The 19,794-nt window shown below is 33.3% G+C and overlaps 1 pseudogene; it reads right to left on the minus strand.

Moving 5' to 3' along the window:
* The window catches only part of LOC149155202 (endoglucanase 25-like), a 30,050-nt pseudogene extending 19,355 nt beyond the window's left edge, over positions 1 to 10,695 (minus strand).
* Between the last annotated feature and the right edge of the window lie 9,099 nt (positions 10,696 to 19,794).

Genomic DNA, 19,794 nt, shown 5'->3' on the forward strand with positions numbered 1-19,794 from the left:
TCATAAAACATGACACTTTCTATATTTCCACAACCAGTCATTGTTTCAAGAAAGAGACCACAAATTTCATCAACATAATTTTCATCCACTCTATGGTGAGATATCTAGGCATGCATGTGCTCATTAAAAATTTCAACTTCACCAAATTCATCATTTGTTATTGGATTCATGAGAGATGCACTTTCAACTCTATAAACCATTACTTCATACAAAAATATGCCTTTGTTATTCTCAAACTTAAATGCCTCAAACTGTGATGCAAAGATGTCATCATCAACTACAATCATACCAACTAGATCACACATGTTATTCACTTCTTTATTGGAAGTTTAACCATCATCAAAAAGGTCTATTGTTGGATTCACTAATTCACAACTGATGTTGGAGTCACCATCCACATGTGTCTTGTCACAATGGGATTCGCCATCCATGTTACAGTGGGGTTCTCGAGCATCTATATGCTCTTGCTCTACTTCACACGTAGAGGCTTCAACTTCTCGCTCTGCAATATTTTATGTGTTTTCAGCATGCATATTCATGTCTGCATGATGGGTTTCACTTTTATAGTGTTTATGACTATCGTCCACATTTGAGTGGGATTATCCAAGGTCTGTTTTCCTCCTAGAGTACTTCTGATATACTCTCAGACCTATAGTTGACTTTCTATTGATTCTTCAATAGACTATAACAAAAGTTGTTTCTTTATGTCACTTTCCTTTATAGAAAATTCTACTTCCAGGGTCTTCCATGGTTCTTAGGAAGATGTAGCTTTTTATACCTTACACAAGGAAATCTCATCCAATTCATTTTTTATAGTATCCATTGATAAGGCATCACATAATTCATCATATGGGTTTTTATACTGATACTCAATCAACTCTTTACATTAAAGAAAGCTTTTCATTTTTATAGTTACCAAAAGTTAAAATTTTTACGAGTAAATTTTCGAAGTGTTACCAGATCTATCATGATCCATTCATACCCGAATTGTTCTACTTCATCTACTTGTATTTTAGATTCCCCAACTGTGGCGATAACCTCTATGAGCTCTTCAAAATACTTTGGCTCTTCCTTTCGATTTCTTTTCTCGGTTTTCTTCAATATTTCTTTGTGACCCATGACTGTCGTCTTCCTTTTTTCTTTTGTCTTCTTTCCTTATTGTGTCAGCCTTCTAGAAATGAATGTTGCATACACTTGATTATATTTAAAACTAAACATTTTAACCTTCACTTTAACAGTGGATCCCAACAACTACTAGAAACTTTGCTAAGCTCTTTTATGTAGACCCTTATGGAGGCTCATTGCTACAACTTACGGTGGAGACTCCTACTTTCGTTAGCCAGTGGCTCTTTCCATTTGATATGGTGGTGGCTCTGCAAGCTGCTCAACCTAATCTTTTAGTAGTTGGGTTTACAAACTCTCAACAAGCTCTACTTTGTGGACCAATGGATGCAAAATTTGATTTGTGGGATACTCATAATATCCAAGGCTCTTAGTGGAAGTAGCTCATGACCTTCTTATCTCCTTTGGTTCTTTGAAAGCTTGTTAAGCCTTGCTCTGATACCACTTGTTATTTAAAGGTAGAGATAAAAATGCAAACACAAGACAAATAATTACACAAGCTTCTACTTGAATAAAGAAGTTTTATTCAATATGAATTATTCTTTCATGTACATCCATCGAGTTTATGTAATTCTCTCTTCTTACTTCACATTACAATGACCCAACCATAAGTATATAAGCACTGAACTTTCTAAATATGGAATCATGCAAACCCTAACTTTCCTTTCCTAATGAAAACTATGACTTGACAATTTAACTAAAATTTTCTAACTTGAATTTAACATAAATCAACATTTTTATTTTCCTTAACTTATATTTTCTTGAAAAAGAATTATCTTTTTAACTCTGACTCACTTGACTTCTAATATTAGACTTAACTTGATTTCCTTCATTTAACTCTTCATACATTGCATGCATATGAGAGTACTTACTATTTATATCAAGTGAAATGATTTTGATCTATGAAAAAGTTGTGATCGATGGAAATAAATGAAATAGGAAATTTGGGGATAGGTCCGTATGAATTATATGCTCTTATAATTTTTAAATTTCTATACAAGACTAGAGTTCACTTGGTTGTAAGACATTTGAATATTTGACAATTGTTGATTCAATTGGGTTGTTGATTCTATAAGATTACTTTCATTCATATCATTTTCATATTGGTTATGTTAAGGCATAATTGTATGGAATGATTATCTACATACTTCAATAAGTGTTAAATTTATGAATTTTAATAATCATGAAATATAAAAAGCGAGGTGTAGTATGGAATCATGTAGTTTTAGATTGAGAGAATCGATGAGATGGAATGAGTCATGATGCACCACAAACCTATAGTGATGGGCCATTTGGGTGTGCTAAGTCAGCCTCTGATGTGGGTGACTATAGGGGCATGACAATGACTTTTTAGGTTAAATTAAAGTTTACACTAGAGGTACTCTTTCAACCTCCTTCATAATTTATTTATATATATCTCTATTAAGTGAGGAAGATAAATCACATAGTAGTTATTCCCTAGTTTGAAATGATATCAATTACTAATATTACTTGGTTTCTTAATAATGCATTCATGGTTTTTTAATTACGAGATGAAATTATTTACCAAAATCCTAATACCTAACAATAAATTAATATCAAAAAATACTAATCTGCATTTTGCATATATTTTTTTTACAATATTAGTAGAGAGTTTTTCTACAATAAGAAAAAAATTAAATACTAAAATGTTCTCTATGAAATAATTAAATTATTGTTATTTATCTCTTTGATATATTTTATCAATAGTGAAAAGAAAATTGATATGTGAGTATAAGACATATGCAAGAGTAAAATTTCCGACTTCTCATTTAGAAAGAAAAAATGAAGGTTTAAAATGCATATATTGATGAATTTGTATATATATATATATATATATATATAGGTATATATAACAAGTTAGAAAATATCTAATTTTTTTATCGTTATATTGTATCTAAGTTTTTACAAATTTATGTCAAAGCTTTAGTTGGAGTAATTTAATTTTCTTTACATATTTTAAAAAATAACTAATTTTAGCTCATGGAGTGTAACTCAATTAACAATCACCTTATTATGAAGTATTATGTAAAAACATGAGATTCAAAGTTCAAATCCTCGTGAGTTAGACCAACCAAAACATAACATTTTTTATATATCTATTTATTATATTTTTAAAATGTGGTATGTATATTGTAATTGTTTTGAAAACAAATTATCTTTAATTTATAACTTTTATATATTTTTTAATATAATTTTTAAATAAATGTATCCTAAATTAAATACTTAAAAATTAGTCAAAAGTATTCTAATTTTTAAAAATTTTATATTTTAGTTTTATAGCTAATTAAAAAATAATATAATTAGCATATTCTAATTTTATATTTAATTAAAAAGGATTAATGAAAAATGGAAAATATAATATAAAAGAAAGAAATTGATATGATTAAATTTCAAGTGGTTTGCATATTTAATTTCAAAAATAAAAAATATAATTATCCCTTATCCACTCATGGAATCTCTATGAAAATTTCCTGAATGCAAGGACAAACAAATTTTCTCTAATCATATCAACAGAGATCAAAGGGAAAACATAGGAATTGATTTCTGGAAAATCTTGAGATGAAAAGTTATCGAGAGTGAGCTACTCCCAAAAAATTAAGAGCCCAACAAATGGTTGTGTGTATACAAGGTCACATGAATGGTAAGTGAAATAACAACATTGGTATAGGTGTGAGACAGTAATAGCCTGCAAGATGACAAACTTAGGGTGCACTACGAGAGTCAATTTTGAAGGTGTTAAATAATATTGACTTAAATTGATATGATTTTCTCTTAATTGTTAAACTATCTTAAATGGGGCAAACTTAGGGTGCACTGTCATAGTCAATTTTGTAAGTGTTAGATAATATTGTCTTAAATTGATATGATTCTCTCTTAATTGTCAAACTATCCTAAATGGGTTTCATGTTAATTGTCATTGTCTTAAGAGGTCATTGTCTTATATATAAAGCTTTGTCTTAAAATATTTTTGTCTCAAACTGTTTTTGTCTCAAGTATAAAGTTTTGTCTTAAAATATTTTTGTCTCAAACTGTTTTTGTTTCAAATATAAAGTTTTATCTTGCATTGTTTTTGTCGTAAATGTAAAATTTCATCTTAAAATATTTTTGTCTCAAACTATTTTTGTCTTAAATTTTATATTAAAGACTATTCAATTGATATTAAATTTTAGTATAAAATAACTGATTTCTTTTGCCTTAAAAAATGTCTTAAAACTTCCTTTCCTGTAATAGTTATTATTTCAAAGTAAACATTAAAAATTCCCATTATAACATCTCAAATGAACCCGGAAGCCATATATTTCGTTAAAATAAACACGGAAATAAGGAAAACCATTGAAACGGTCCTAATAAACCGAACCAAACGTTGCGTATCAGCATTTCAGAACCTCAAGAGGTTCGGTGTTCAACTAGTATGGCATTTGTAGCAGATCTACTCAACTGGACCCAATGCTCTGTACATCAACATTTAAGGTGCTCAAGAGTTTCGTTCGCTGCAATATAATTGGGAAACGAAAAGTTTCATTTACTTATATTGACCACTAAAAACAATGTTGGTAGTAACCAAATTTGTTTTTTTGGGTGATCTTTATTTAGAATTTTAGAATATTTTGAAACTTTTATTAATAAAGCTGAATTCAACTATTTGAATCCATTGTATATAAAAATGAATTCAACTTAGAAACCAATTTTAGGAGATTTTTCAATATCTAAAATGACCGTGACCGTCAGATTGATTAAGCTATACATATAAAGACATTGAATAAGTAGTTATAGCTATAGAACAATTTCCCGAATACATTCTTCGTCATGATTTGCCAAGAATAATGCCTATACATTTCTCGCTAGATGGTTCTATTGCACATTAATTTCTAGGGCCTATTTAGGATAGTATTGATCCAATTTTGTCTTTTACGTTATGTCAGAAGCTGCAGCAACGAAAACAGATCTCACAGCATATTCTGTGCAACCTCCGTTTGGGAGCTCTTAATAGTTCTTGAATTCTGGATCTTGATTCATATGAATTTCGCAGACTGCCATGAATGACCAATCTTGACGCTTGACGAATTAAACATATCTTTCATTAACATGGTTGAATGAAATGAATATCTACCAGGACTAATCATATCATATTTTAATTTAATTGAATATAATGGATGGTAGTTATCAATTAGGAAAAATTTGCAATAAAAAAAATTCAAGAATATACTTTACAAGTACTTTAACATATATTTTCGAAATTTTAAAAAATTATATGAACAATTATTAAATATTTTTCTCACATATTTCTCTTTACTCATCTCCAATATTAATCTCTTGCGTCTAAGATATTATAGACCCCTCATATTTAAAACAGTCTAGAAATAATGAAGAACAAAATGCATCCAATTTATTAGTATTATATGCAAGACATGTAAAAGTAACATCTAATAATATGAATCACAAAACAAAAAGTTGTAGTTGAATGTTAAGATTGAGATATATGTTTGAATTTCTAAACAGCTCATGTAAATTTGGAAAGTGTAAATGTCATCTACAAACATTAAGACCATTCTTGGAGGGTCTTTTCTCATATATCTAAAAAAATCCTAGAGACTCTTCTTGAATACCAACAACAATGATATCCTTTTTATGATTGAATTATGAATGTAGATCTTTTACTTCATGATCATTTTGTATTATAGTTAAGCAATGTTACACATAAAGGAAACACTTTTAATCCTTAGAAAAGATTATTTCAAATAAGAACAATTAAATTATAAAATGTCTAAATGTCTAAACATAGTCTAAGAGTTAAGTGCTTATACAAAATTGCTGATATAAATGAAAATGTTCTAATTATGATCATAAATAAAGGGCCAAAACTATTTCAAGGTGTGTACATCATGTTATCTCCATTGTCATCATCAACATTAGTGTATTAAGTCATGAGAGATGCATTGCCACTATTAGCACACTCTTTTGGTGTATATCTAAGGAAGACATTCTCAATGATGTGATGTGTGGATGTAGAAAATGATCCTTAAATTGATGCTTGCTAAGTTGGACTAGATGCACTAAAATTATGGGGAACCTCTCATACTATCTTTGAAGTGGTTGTCTTCTCCTCCAAATATTTCAGTTACAAGTGAGAATTGCAATGAGTGTTAGGTAGATTTACCATTTTTCTAGCTACTAAATGGTTTCTTTTCTTACTATGGATGAAATCATGAGTGCTCTAACTCTCTCACATGTTGATGATTAGTGACTTATTTTTTCTCATGAAAATAATATTATATTAGTATAAGAATTTGCAAATGTACATAAAAAGTATAAATAATTATGATGCCTTCCATACCTGGCTGAACAACTTGATTAAAAGTGTTTGCAGTTGAGGTCTCTAATCTCCATGGAGAAACCGCCATTGAGCAGAGGTGACCATTGGATGGCGCATATCTTGTATCACCCTAGTCGCAGTGAATCACGGTCAGTGCCTTGCCCATATGATATTGATTGTATTTGTAGCTGATATTGTATTTAGGATCAAGATACATTCTCTCAATAAAATTATATAATCCCTCCATGATATCTCTATCCTTAGGAACATCAAAGTAATTAAGTTTTAGGAAAATCCATTCAACATGGTATTGCTTATGCAGCATACACCATTTTTTTTCTACAAAGTCATATATTGTTATATATATTGAGCTATCATTATTACATATCAATGATCTGTGTTCTCTTACTCTGTCCATGCCCTCATATAGAAAACCCATGCATCCAACACTATAATAAACCATCCTCGAGATTTGTACAATTGGCTCACAAATAAAGCTTATTTTTCTCCACATGACCAAAATATTTCATGGAAATTTTTTTTTCTACTAGTTACCACCTTCTGACCTTTATAAGGGAGATTTCACCCACTCTTCATTACATACAAATGATATTAATGCATATTTTTTCTCTTCCACCCTTTGTAGTGCAATCAAACGGGTGGAAAACTTAATGCCGTCGGGTCTCAGTATATTTTTGGTTTTGTATTTTCTAAATATAGTCAAACTCAATTCGTGGTTAAGAATGACTTTGACCATTTGTCTTTATTGAGATATATTCACCTACACCCAACCTATTTTACTAATTTTATGAACGGATATATTAATACAATGTGCCACACAAGGTGTTTGTAAAAACTTAAGGAAATGCCCCATCAAAAACTCACCAAAGCGAACACAATTGAATGAATTATCAATGACAACTTGGACTACGTTGTCCTCTCCTATGGATAAGATAATTTCCCTCAATATGTCAAATAAATATTCAGTATTCTTTATGTTGTTCATACAATCAATGATAGAAAAGTGAATCGTGACTCCACAGGGATAAAAAAAATTCATATTCACAATAGGTCTAGAATGGTGATCAATCCAACTATTACTAGCTAGAGTGCATCCAAAAATGACTCATGAATCCCTTATTGGTTTAAAACTTTCTTCTATTTTATTTTTTTTCCTCTTAATTCATTTAGGCCTAATACTTTCATAGCTTGTAAGAACATATGAGGGACCAAAATGGCCAACATTTTTTAACATATCATGAAATAACGAGATTTTGACCATGTCAAAAGGGATATTACAGTAAATGAAAAAATCACAAACTCCATCGACTGCCTTATTTTGTTCTAGTGGCTTCCAAGCATTGTTCAATGTTTGTTGGGTTGGATCAACATCTAGTAAAGTAGCTTCTCTTTTGAATCCATATGGAATAGAAGATGTTGTAGATGCAATGAGTGATGGGAAATATGTTATTTTGATGAGTGTCTTATGTTTATTTTTTTCTTGCTTGGACTACCTTTTCTTGCTTATGGGCATTGCTTTTTTTTTTCACATCTTGCACAATTTTAGTACATGCTCCCACAGTTGGGAGTCATGATTGTCGTTAAACCAAAACCGACAATTGTTAGTCAACGACCACATCGACATAGATAAGAATCCATGAGAGGCGGTTAGTCCATGTCACGAAACATGTCAGGGGTGTTTTTTTATCTAATGTCCATTAATTTCCCCCCGAACATGAGTCGGGTGTGTATAAACTCATGACCTACACTCTGATACCACTTGTTGGGAATCATAATTGTCGTTACAACAAAACCCACAGGTGTTAGTCAACGATCGCATTGCCAGAGATAAAGGTCCACGATAGGCGATTCGTCCATGTCATGAAACACATGGGGAGAGTTGGTTTATCCAATGTCCAAAACCCAATCCTACACCAATTTCACCTAGAATATTGAGTAAGTCAATGATGTCCACAAGTATTATTGCATAAATTGCAGTAAATTTTTGCATCAAATTTTCTTTCAATATATTTTCATTCAGAAAGTTTAGATATAGGTGTCATCAACATTCTCTAGAGGGCATCAAATCTTGAATTTCCACAATCTTGGTTCTAGATTAGAATCTTAGAATATCTGATGCTACCAAACCAAGAATCTCAATAAGAACTACTTTGCACAATAGAAAATATAAAGCAATAAATCACATATTCACAAGTATACACATTTTTAAAAAAAATTGTATAATAATGTACAACCCAATCTTCATTATATTAAACCAATTTGAATAATACAACACTCTATGGTATAAAAGATATAATGACAATCTTCGCTACAACTTCTATGTCATATCTTGTCCTACCGGTCCTTCGCTTTCGTATTGCTCTCTAGTTGCCCCTTAGTCCATACTCCAGGAGGGCTATCACCTAACACTGCTGCAAGTCACTTCTATTGTATGTACACGGGTTGATCCAATCTGCTCTTCTAGGCTGTACAATACCTGAGCTTCAATCTACCAATCTAGCAGTCACTTTTGCCCATCAAATTGCTGGACTTTAGGCACCAAACTTCACCCAAACTTCATTTGTCTTCGTTACTTCAAGGTTGCTTGTCTAGGGCTAATTTTGGTAGCCATCACACTACCCTCCACCAAATAAATGGCACCTAATCCAATCAGTGCAAGATCCGCTCCTATGAAGGCTCCTGATCATCAAATCAAGCCTTCAAATTTGCTCCCACGGGCTGCAATGTAAATTGATCCAAAACCGATCTGAATTATGGATTCGACACCTACAAGAATGTTTTACCAAACATACCTTAGCTCACTATTTTGACATATGTTCTAATTGCTGCAAAGTAGGCCTCGTTAGGGCACACCACAATCCCTTTTCGAACCTTATTCTCCACCTAGATTTGCTCCAAGGTGATGTAGTTTCGCTTCCTTGAGGGCATTAGACCCCTCTCTTAGATGTTGGGTTGTTCTATCCCTCACAAAGTCCTTGGCCTCTCTCCAATATGCTGCGGCATGTCACAACAAGGTTGTTTAAGCCTACGCCAGCCAAGATAACGGTCTTCCCACCTCAATTTTCCCTCAAAACAACCTTAGCTTGCCTCAACCCTCTAGCACAACTCCACGACCCTCCAAACAACAACTCGACCACCTGAAATTGGCCTCAAAACAACCTTTTTCCTAAAATCAAGTTTCCCTTCTCTTTCTGTAGCCAAAACAGGGATTTGTGCCCCAACGAGCTTCTATCTTGTGATGTGTTTCATAAATTGATGGTATAAATGCCCTCCATCACATTCTATATATACATAATAGAAGGGCGACTCAAAAAATCCTTTATGGGGTTGTCCAACTATCAAGAGGCTTATTTATCACAAGCCGACCTTCACTCATATTGTGCAAACCCACTCCATAACTTAAAAAATTCATATCTCCATTTCTAAAACTCGGAATTAGGTGATCTTCATTGCATCAGATTCGTCTCGATGAAAGCTATCATCCTCATCCATAGAATGTGGAAATGTGCCGATGGTTTTTTCATAAATCATGATGGATGAACAACCCCAAGCTTGGGTTCCAAGCCCACAAGTGACTCTTGTGGTGCTTTTCCCTCCAAACCTTAAACCCTAGAGCTTGTAGTACCTCCCAAGCTACTCAGAAATCAACACTCTCTCTTGGTGAGGAAGGTACTTCCAAGACTAGGAAGTAACTCATGATCATCATCACTACTCGCAACACTCACCCTACTCTTGGCGCTCACCACTCCAGCAATCCCTGAATCATGAACTACACCTCTCTCAGAAGTGTCGCTATCACTAGAAGCATCTTTCTTCTTCTTCTTCTTCTCCTCCTATATCACTTTCCAATCCCTCCATGAGTATTTATTGCCAGATGTTGAAGCACCCTTGCTTCCCAGTGACCACACACTCTTCTTGCACTGTAGTTATCCCTACGAATCTGTAAGATCCCTCTAGAACATGACTCCCTCTGAGTCTTTGGAACTTGGACCTTCTTTTCGGTATCATGTACCTACCCCTCTAAAGCTTGCACCTACTTATTTGGAACCTGCACTTGCTCCACCTACTTACTCCCATGATCCCATAGGGTTTCCTATCAGGTTGTATAGACCATACACTCTAACTCCAAGCACAATCCCATCACAGATAGAGTCTCTAGGTCTAAGTATTACCTTCCCATCCCCGAACAAGACCTCAAACCTCTTCTTATCAATCATCGTTACAGAAATCACATTATATCGGAGTCCTAGTAAAAATAGTACATGCTAGACCTCCATCACTCATCCTGTCTTGATTCTGAATGGCACAAATCATGATCCTTGGATCTCCATCTCACTCTTATCACCCAACACCATGTGCAACTTCAAGTCGCATTCAACTAGAGTCTCAGAAACCTCTTGTGATCCTGTCATATGCTTCATCGCACCACTGTCCACGTGCCATCCATCTTCATTGATATTACCCTGCAAGAAATAAGAGATCATAGCAAAGTCCTCCTCCTGCAATCTCCTAGTGAGAGCATATGTCTCAGTAGAAGTGGCAACATTAGCGACATGCTTTCCTTTCTTCTTCTCGTCATCTCCTTTCTTCTTCATGGGATGTCTCGATGAAAGATGACCCATCTCGCCACAACTCAAATGCTTGACATTACTAAAGTCCTTCTTTTGCTTACCCTTCATTCATGCTGCAAGTGCCATGACATCCTCTAAAGCCCTCTTCTTCAGATGAAGATCCTCATCTCACAACTCTTCCTGAGTGAAGTTTTCCCATAGCCTATTCCAGTCTAGAAACACCTCTCTGGAAATAATCCTTTTGATGAAGAGCTTCGATTCCTTGGTGAACCCTTTCAAAGCAATCCTCACCTTATCTGAATCTGAAATAGTCACACCCACAACAACAACCTCATCTTTGACCGGAGATAATCTCGTCAGATATGAAGTCACTCCTTCACCTTGTATCATCTTGGTGGACTTCAACTTATCCTACAATACCAATACCCATTTCTCATTCTTATTCTGGAAGAAATTCTGAAGGGCCATCCGCATCTCATGTGTAATGTTCTTCCTGAATAAATGAGGTATTAGGGAATACTTCATACCATCAAGGATGATCAATCTCACCATTGTATCCAAATCTTCATACACTTCCAGCTCCTTTGGGTCAGTTGGCTTCTTTATGGCTTTCTTGGTGAACTTCCACATCCATGGACTATAGTTGGACAACCCCTCCAACTTGTCCTCATACCGGATACTAGCATGCAACTTCAACATTGTCACCTACAATGTGGCCAAATCCCTCTTAAGTTGTGCTTCGTTGCGCACAACGCTGACTCACTGACTTCCAAAGTAGCTCAGACATGCCTTGATACCATGTTGAATTTCTATGATCTTCGATCTAGGTTAAAATCTTAGAATCTTTGATGCTACCAAACCAAGAATCTCAATAAGAACTACTTTTCACCGCGGAAAATACAAAGCAGTAAATCACATATGCACAAGTATACATAAGTTTTAAAATTTTTTTACAATAATGTGCAACCCAATCTTCGTTATATTAAATCAATCTGAATAATACAACATTCTATGGTATACAGTATACAATGACAATCTTCACTGCAACTTTTATGTCGTATCTTGTCCTGTCGATCCTTCACTTTTGTACCGCTCTCTAGTTTCCCCTTAGTCCTTCAAAGGACAACACATAGAGACTCCAGGAGGGCTGCCACCTAACACTACTACAAGTCACTTATGTTGCATGTACATGGGCTGATCCAATATGCTCTTTTAGGCTGGTCAATAGATGAGCTCCAATCTACCAATCTAGCAATCACATTTTTCAATCAAAGTGTTGCACATTAGGTACAAAACTTCTCCCAACCTTCAGGTGTCTTTGTTGCTTCAAGATTTCTTGTCTAGGGCTACTTTGGGTAGCCAACACAATGCCCTACACTAGATCAATGGCACCCAATCTAATCACTACAAGATTTTCTCCTATGAAGGCTCTCAATCATCAAATCAAGCCTTCAAATTGGCTCCCACAAGATGTAATAGAAACCAATCCAACAATGATTTAAATCATGGATCGAACACCTACAAGAATGTTTCACCAAACATACCTTAGCTCATTGTCTTTAGGTATGTTCTAATTGCTGCAACTATGCTTGGTTAGGGCAGACTACAATCCCTTTTCCAGCCTTATTCTCTGCCCATATTTGCTCCAAGGTGGTGTAGTTTCCCTTCCTCGAGGGGACTAGACCCCTTGTCATGATGATGGGTTGTTATATCCCTCACAAACTCCTCAGCCTCTATTGCGCCATGCTACAAGAAGGATGTTTAAGCATGCGACATCCTAGATAAGGGTCTGGCCACCTAAATTTTCCCTCAAAACAATCTTCCCTTTCCTCGACCCTCTAGAACAACTCCCCAACCCTCCAAATGGCAACTCAGCCACCTGAAATAGGCCCCAAAACATTATTTTTCCTCAACGCAAGTTTCCATTCTCTTGCAGTGGCAAAAATAGGGATTGTCCTCCTCCAACGAGCTTCTATCTTGTGACGTTTTGGACAAATTGATGCTCTAAATGTCCTCCATCACCTTCTATATATACACAATAGAAGGGAACCTCAAAACATCCTCCATGGGCTTATCTAGTTGTCAAGAGGACTATTTAACTCATGCCGACCTTAACTCATACGGTGCAAACCCACTCCATAACTTCAAAAATTCATATCTCCATTTCTACAACTCAGAATCGAGTGACCTTCATTGTGTCAGATTCATCTCGACGAAAGCTATCATCCTCATCCATCACATGTCGAAATCTTCCCATGTTTTTGTCCCAAATCACGATGGGTGAAAAACCCCAAGCTTGTTCTCCAAGATCACAGGTGACTCTTGTGGTGCTATTCCCTCCAAACCCTGAACCCTAGGACTTGGAGTACCTCACAAGTTACTCAAAAATTAACATCAAATTCTCCTATTGGAAAGAGAAAAAAGCATTCATTCAAATTTAATGCCAACTATATTTGCACATATTTTCATAAACAAAAAATGTCAAACTATAGAGAATACAAAGGAGACAATGTAGACAAGCATAGTTATGATGTTACCTATAATTGGACTAAAAATAAGGCATTCTATGCGAATCTAAAACACAACATTTCCCAAGAATCTCATAGAAAATTGCAAATATGTCCATAGTACACAATTTCAAAACTATTACCATAGTGGTAATTGGGTAGATAGAATGAAATAACTATTTATATGTATGTGAACAAATAACACAAAAGATGTGATCACAAATATCAAATAATAGTTCTCGTTTAATCTCAATTGGTATATGTGAATTCTAGTGTGTAGAATCTAAATCTATTTTTGATGTAAATTGTTCTATCTAATCAAAATTTAAATCTTATCTTGTCCCATCCTATTGGATCTAAATTTACTCAACAGTAAGTGTCAATGGACAAAACTTTGTGATGTACCATGGACAATAAATCCCTCTAATTCAATTCCACACCAGTAATCCTTGTTTTGTAGTGGATTAAAATCATGGTAATCACGATAGTCCAACCTAGTAATGGGTATCGTCAGAAAGAACAATGAGAATAAAAAAAGATTAATTTAGGGATTTTCTTAATTTTTCTAAATATAAAACTTTTCGTTCTCTATAATTATTTAATTTTTAATTCTAAATCTTCTTTGTTATCGCATTGATAGAGAATTATTTGTTGAACATATTCTTTAATTTCTAATTCTAACTCTCCTTTGTTATCATTTATAGAGAATTATTTGTTGAACATAACACATTTTAAATTCTAACTCTGCTTTCCTGTTACATTGGTTTGGAATTCCTTATCTAAGAGAATTTTTTTTTTTAATTATAACCCTGTTTTGTTACTACATTGGCTAAGAATTATTTGTTAAATAGAATAAATTTGGAAAATGTTCCAAGAGATGCATGTACCATTCCAAGTTTCTCATTCTTTTTGGAAGATTTCCACATAAATTAGGATTAATTGCTAAAATAATTTAGTTGCAATCTTTTGAAAACATAACTTGCCATTCTCTGTGATACTTCAATATATATGGAATTTACCATTTTTTACAACTGTGAACTTTCCATTCTATACCATACTTTAATATGGAATTGACAATGTAGATTTACTTACCATATCATTAGAAATTGTAAATTTTTTAATATGCAGTTTACTATTTTCTATGTATAATTTAACATGCAAATTTACTTGTCATACCATTCGCAAACTTACCATACCATTTGCGACTGCAAATTTTTTGACAAACAATTTACTATTTTCTTTATGGAATTAACATGCAAAATTACTTACAATACCATTTTCAACCACATATTTTGTAACACATAGTTTGTTGCTTTATAACCCTTTTTCAATATAAAAAATGGCGGGAATCATGAAGCATGCTCAACTAAGGTGATGTAGCAGCATCTACAAGTCAAAATCACCTTTAGGTCAAAACCTCATTTACCAAGTGAGTTGCTTTCCTAAGTTCTTTTCGAATGGAAGTTGGGTTTGCTATGTTATTTGATTTTGTAATATTTAATATACTCTAGAAGGAATCTCAATTTTTTAGGAGGGAATATAGATGTTATTTAGTTCCTATGTAAAAGGGGAATTTAGATATAACTGGAATTTTGTGAGGAAAGATAGGAATCAGATTTTGTATGTTAGTTTGAATGAACAAGAAGTATATTATCAAAGAGTTTCATTTGTAATTAAATAGAATATTAGAGAATTAGAATGTGTTAGAAATTTGGAAGAACTAATATAAGAGATATATTTGTGTGCAAAAGGACTATGTGTGATTGGAACTGTTATTTCCATTTTTCATTCTAGAATCTATAGATCTGTATTAAATTTGTGTGTACGCATCGGTATCTATTTGTATTTTAGTTCTAAGTCATCACATTATTAATTGTAAGAAGGAAGTTGTAGAGTTTAATCGTGTTGCAAGAGAGATAACTAGGTTAACATGAAGTTTCTTACTCTTTGTATTTGACTCTGATCGTATCTAGATTAAAAAGGAAATAACAACATACAAATCTCCAAGGGCGTGCATTAAAAATAGCATGAAAGAATATGAGTCGTGTGACCTAGATAGCCAATTCATATTCAACGAAATCATGACTTGGATAGGTTTCTTCCAACGAAGGTTTATTTAACAATAAAAATATGGCTTTGGGTTTATTTAGCTCTTAAAAAAAATATCACTTCTTAAATATCCTATATCACCAAATCTAGCCAGATATTTGAGGCTAGATACATCTCGACCTTCACAAAATGGGCTTTTGTTAAATCTCTGAGGTACTGAATACATCTAGATACATCTCGATCAAGCTACATTGTGGACCCCAGTGTCATGTGTGGATCGAGGTATGAAAATATATTTTATTAAAGTTTAATTTATGTGCCTTAAATTAATTTAGATACATCTAGGCTGTGAGCATTTAGATATAAGAGATTTGAGGTACATCTAAGCCCCAATCCCTGGATATATTTTTTAGTGAGAAAATACATTTAGATTGGAAGATATCTGACGTTAAACAAAAGAAGCCTCATGACCTATTTTCTATATATTGGTGAAAAGAGAACCATCCACTTGTGCCTGATATCATATCTAGATGAGGAATAAAGGGGTTAGTTGATTGATCAACATCACTATGGTATTAGAGCATTTTATGAACTAAAAAGAAATTTGCAAATTACCAAGGAACAGGTCGTGGGAGACCTATAACAAATGTGGCTTTCCAAGTAGAAATGAGGATAATTTGAGAAATAATGGTAACTATGGCTATTGAAAGAGGGAGAGAAGCTAACATGGGAGATGTTGTTGATTTCGAAAAAGAATCTTCCAATAAAGAAGAAGGGGAAGAATCAACATAAAAAAATATGTTGAAGACGTTTGCCAAGGCGAATTCTAGACCAAAATGGATGTCAAGTTGTATGAAGGTAACTTGAATGTTGATAAGTTAATGGATTGGAAAAATTCTCTTGATAGATATTTTGATTATGAGGATGTTGATGGAGATATGCTAGTAAAGTATGCTATGAATAGACTTTAAGGCCATGCAATACTGTTATGGAATGACCTAGAAGATGAATGAAAGAGGAAAGGAAAGTATAAAATTAAAGATTGGTACAAGATGGTAGCAAAATTAGAAGGTAAATTCTTACCCAAGGATTATCAAATCAACATTTTTAGACAAATATAGAAACTTAGACAAAACTCCATGTCAGTTAGATAATACACTAAAGAGTTTTACAAGTTGAATATTAGATTTGTTCATGTAGAAGATGATGCTTAGAATGCTACTAGATATATAAATGGGTCGAAATTTAGTATTGAAAATGAAATCAACCTATTATCTTTGGATATTGTTGAGGATGCATATTAAGCTTCCTTGATGGAAAAAAAAATATTTCCTAAAAGAAAAGTAGGAGAAGATGAGGAAGGAGTCCTATAATATGTAAAGGACAATAGAGTGAAACAATATTCCAATATGTGAGAGAATACAAAGAGAACTCCAACATTCAATCACAAAGAGTAGGTGATTCAAGAGGGACAACATCATTATCCAGAGGTAGAGGTTGAGCAAGAGAATACCATCCTAGATGTTTTTGATATGGAAAACTAGTACATATGTCTTGGGAATTTCCTAAGAATGCATGGGTAGGCCAAAGAGGTTCTCATGTTACAAAATCTAGAGAGGAAAATTAGAATCCAACCTCAATTGAAGAAGTTCACAGAGTAGGGGAGTCCTTAATAATGAAGAAAGTATTAATTAGAAAAAATAAGGAAGCCAAATAACCAACTCAAAGGAAAAGTCTATTTTGGATAATGTGCATGTCTACAGGTAAGTGTTGAAAAGACGTAATCAATAGTGGTAGTATTGATAACTCAGTCTCTAATGAAATGTTAAACAATTTGAATTTGTAGAAAACAATGAACCCTTAGATTCCATTTAAGGTTTCTTGGTTACAAAAGTCCACTAAGTTATTTAATGAAAAATGTGATGTGGATTTCCAAGTAGGCAGATATAAGGATGGAGTTGTTTGTGATGTGATACCAATGGACGTTTTCCATGTATTCGTAGGGATTCCATGGCAATATGATAGGATATCCATCCACGATAGTAGAAGAAACATGTACACTCTTGAAAGGGATGGTAAAAACCACACTCAGTTTCTTTCAACAAATGAAGAAGTAGATCAAAGTGTACTTCTCATGAATGGGAAGGAGCTATTGTGAGAAGCAAAAAAAGAGGAGGCGCATTTGTATCTAATAGGGAAACCTCAGGTAATTCTTACAAACACTAATTTTAATGATTTTCCTGAAGTAATTGGGAGCATGTTAGATCAATTTTCTGATAGTATTGTGAATGTGTTACCAAATAGTTTTCATCCTATTAGAAGCATCAACTATCATATTGATTTTATTCTGAGATCCACTCTTCGAAACAAAGCAACTTATTTAATGACTTTATAGGAAAATGAAGAGGTGAACAGGTAGGTTTTGGAATTGTTATATAGTGGCCTTGTTAAAGAAAGATCGAGTCCCTACCTTGTACCAACAAGTGTAAGTACGCAAAAGGATGGTGGATGGAGAATGTGCACTCGTTCAAGAACCATCAAAAAAATTATAATTAGGTATAATTTTTTACTTTTGAGAATTGATGATATAATTGATTTTTTAAGTGGTGGAAAGTATTTTTCCATGAATTTATTAAAAGTATGATATCATCAAATCCAAACAAGGGAAGAGATGAACAAAAAACTTCTTTTAAAACCAATCATGGATTGTATGAGTGGCTTGTTACGCCATTTTTCCATAGCAATGAACCCAATACTTTTATGAGACAAATGAATGAAGTTTTGAAATAATTTATTAGGAAATTTATCATTATTTATCTAGATGAGATTCTACTTTGTATACAAACAAAAGAAAACATCTCAAACACCTTAATCTAGTTATGAGTATTGTCCAATAAGAGAAACTACTGATAAATCTAAGGAAATAAAACTTCATGAATAACGAGTTGTTGTATTTAGCTTTTTTAATCTTAGAGAAAGACATGAAGATAGATCTGGACAAGGTTAAAATAATCATAAATTAGCCAATCTGACGAATGTGTTCAAGGTAAGAAGCTTACATGGGCTTGCAAGTTTTTATAGAAAGTTTATTAACAATTTTAGTAGTCTATTTGCACCCATTATTAATACCATTAGGGATAATAATCAACCTTTTAAGTGGGCGATAGCACTAGATCACAATTTCAAATTTCTCAAACAATGAATTATAAAACCACCAGTTTTAGCATTACTAGACTTTACAAAACCATTTTGGGTTGACACAATCAAAACGATGTTGGAATTGGAGCATTTTTTAGGCGCGAGAGATGCCCAATTTCCTACTTCAATGAAAATTTAAATGAAGTCAAGTAGAAGTATTTTTGATATGACAGGTAGTTTTATGTTGTTGTGCAAGATTTGAAGAAATGACACCATTATATTATTCCTAAGGAATTTATCTTAATTGTTGATAATGATGCTTTATCATGTTTGTTGATAATCATGCTCTGCAATGTATAAACATCCAACCAAACTAAATCAGAGACATGCCAACTCGGTGGAATTTCTATAAAATTTCACTTTTCCAATTAAACATATTAGTGGATCATCATATAAAGTAGTAAATGCCTTATGTAGGATTGATTTATTTTTACAAGAATTTCACTTTCATGTTACAGGGTTTGATGAACTTAAAGAAATGTACAAAAGTGATATAGATTCCTATGAAGCCTATGCAACACGTGAAAATCGAGTGAGAAAAAATAGAACCCAATGGTCAAGCTACATGATTCAATAGGGTTTGTTGTTTAAAGGCGATAAACTTTGTATCTTGAGATATTTAATGAGGGATAATTTAATACAAGAAAAGCATAGTAAAGGGTTAGCTAGATAATTTAGAGGTAATGAAACTTTTTTTGTATTAAGTTCATTTTATTATTGGCTAGGAATGCAAGCTAATGTGATTTTTATTTTTGGAAAGATGCAGAGTGTGTCAACAGGTAAAAGGGAGGAGTCAGACTGCAAGATTATACAAAGCATTGTTAATTGGCAGTAGGCCTTGAGATTCTATCAATATGGATTTTGCCTTGGTTTTTCCATGTAAAAGAAAAGGTAATGATTCTGTTTTCATTGTTGAGGATAGATTTTCTAAAATGGCGCATTTACTTTCTTGTACACAAACTACTAATGTAACTAGTGTGAAAAAATTATT

Source organism: Pinus tabuliformis, chromosome 9 (assembly GCF_031772625.1).
Source record: "Pinus tabuliformis cultivar Carrire ecotype Pingquan chromosome 9, CPIR1, whole genome shotgun sequence".
NCBI classification, from domain to species: domain Eukaryota; kingdom Viridiplantae; phylum Streptophyta; class Pinopsida; order Pinales; family Pinaceae; genus Pinus; species Pinus tabuliformis.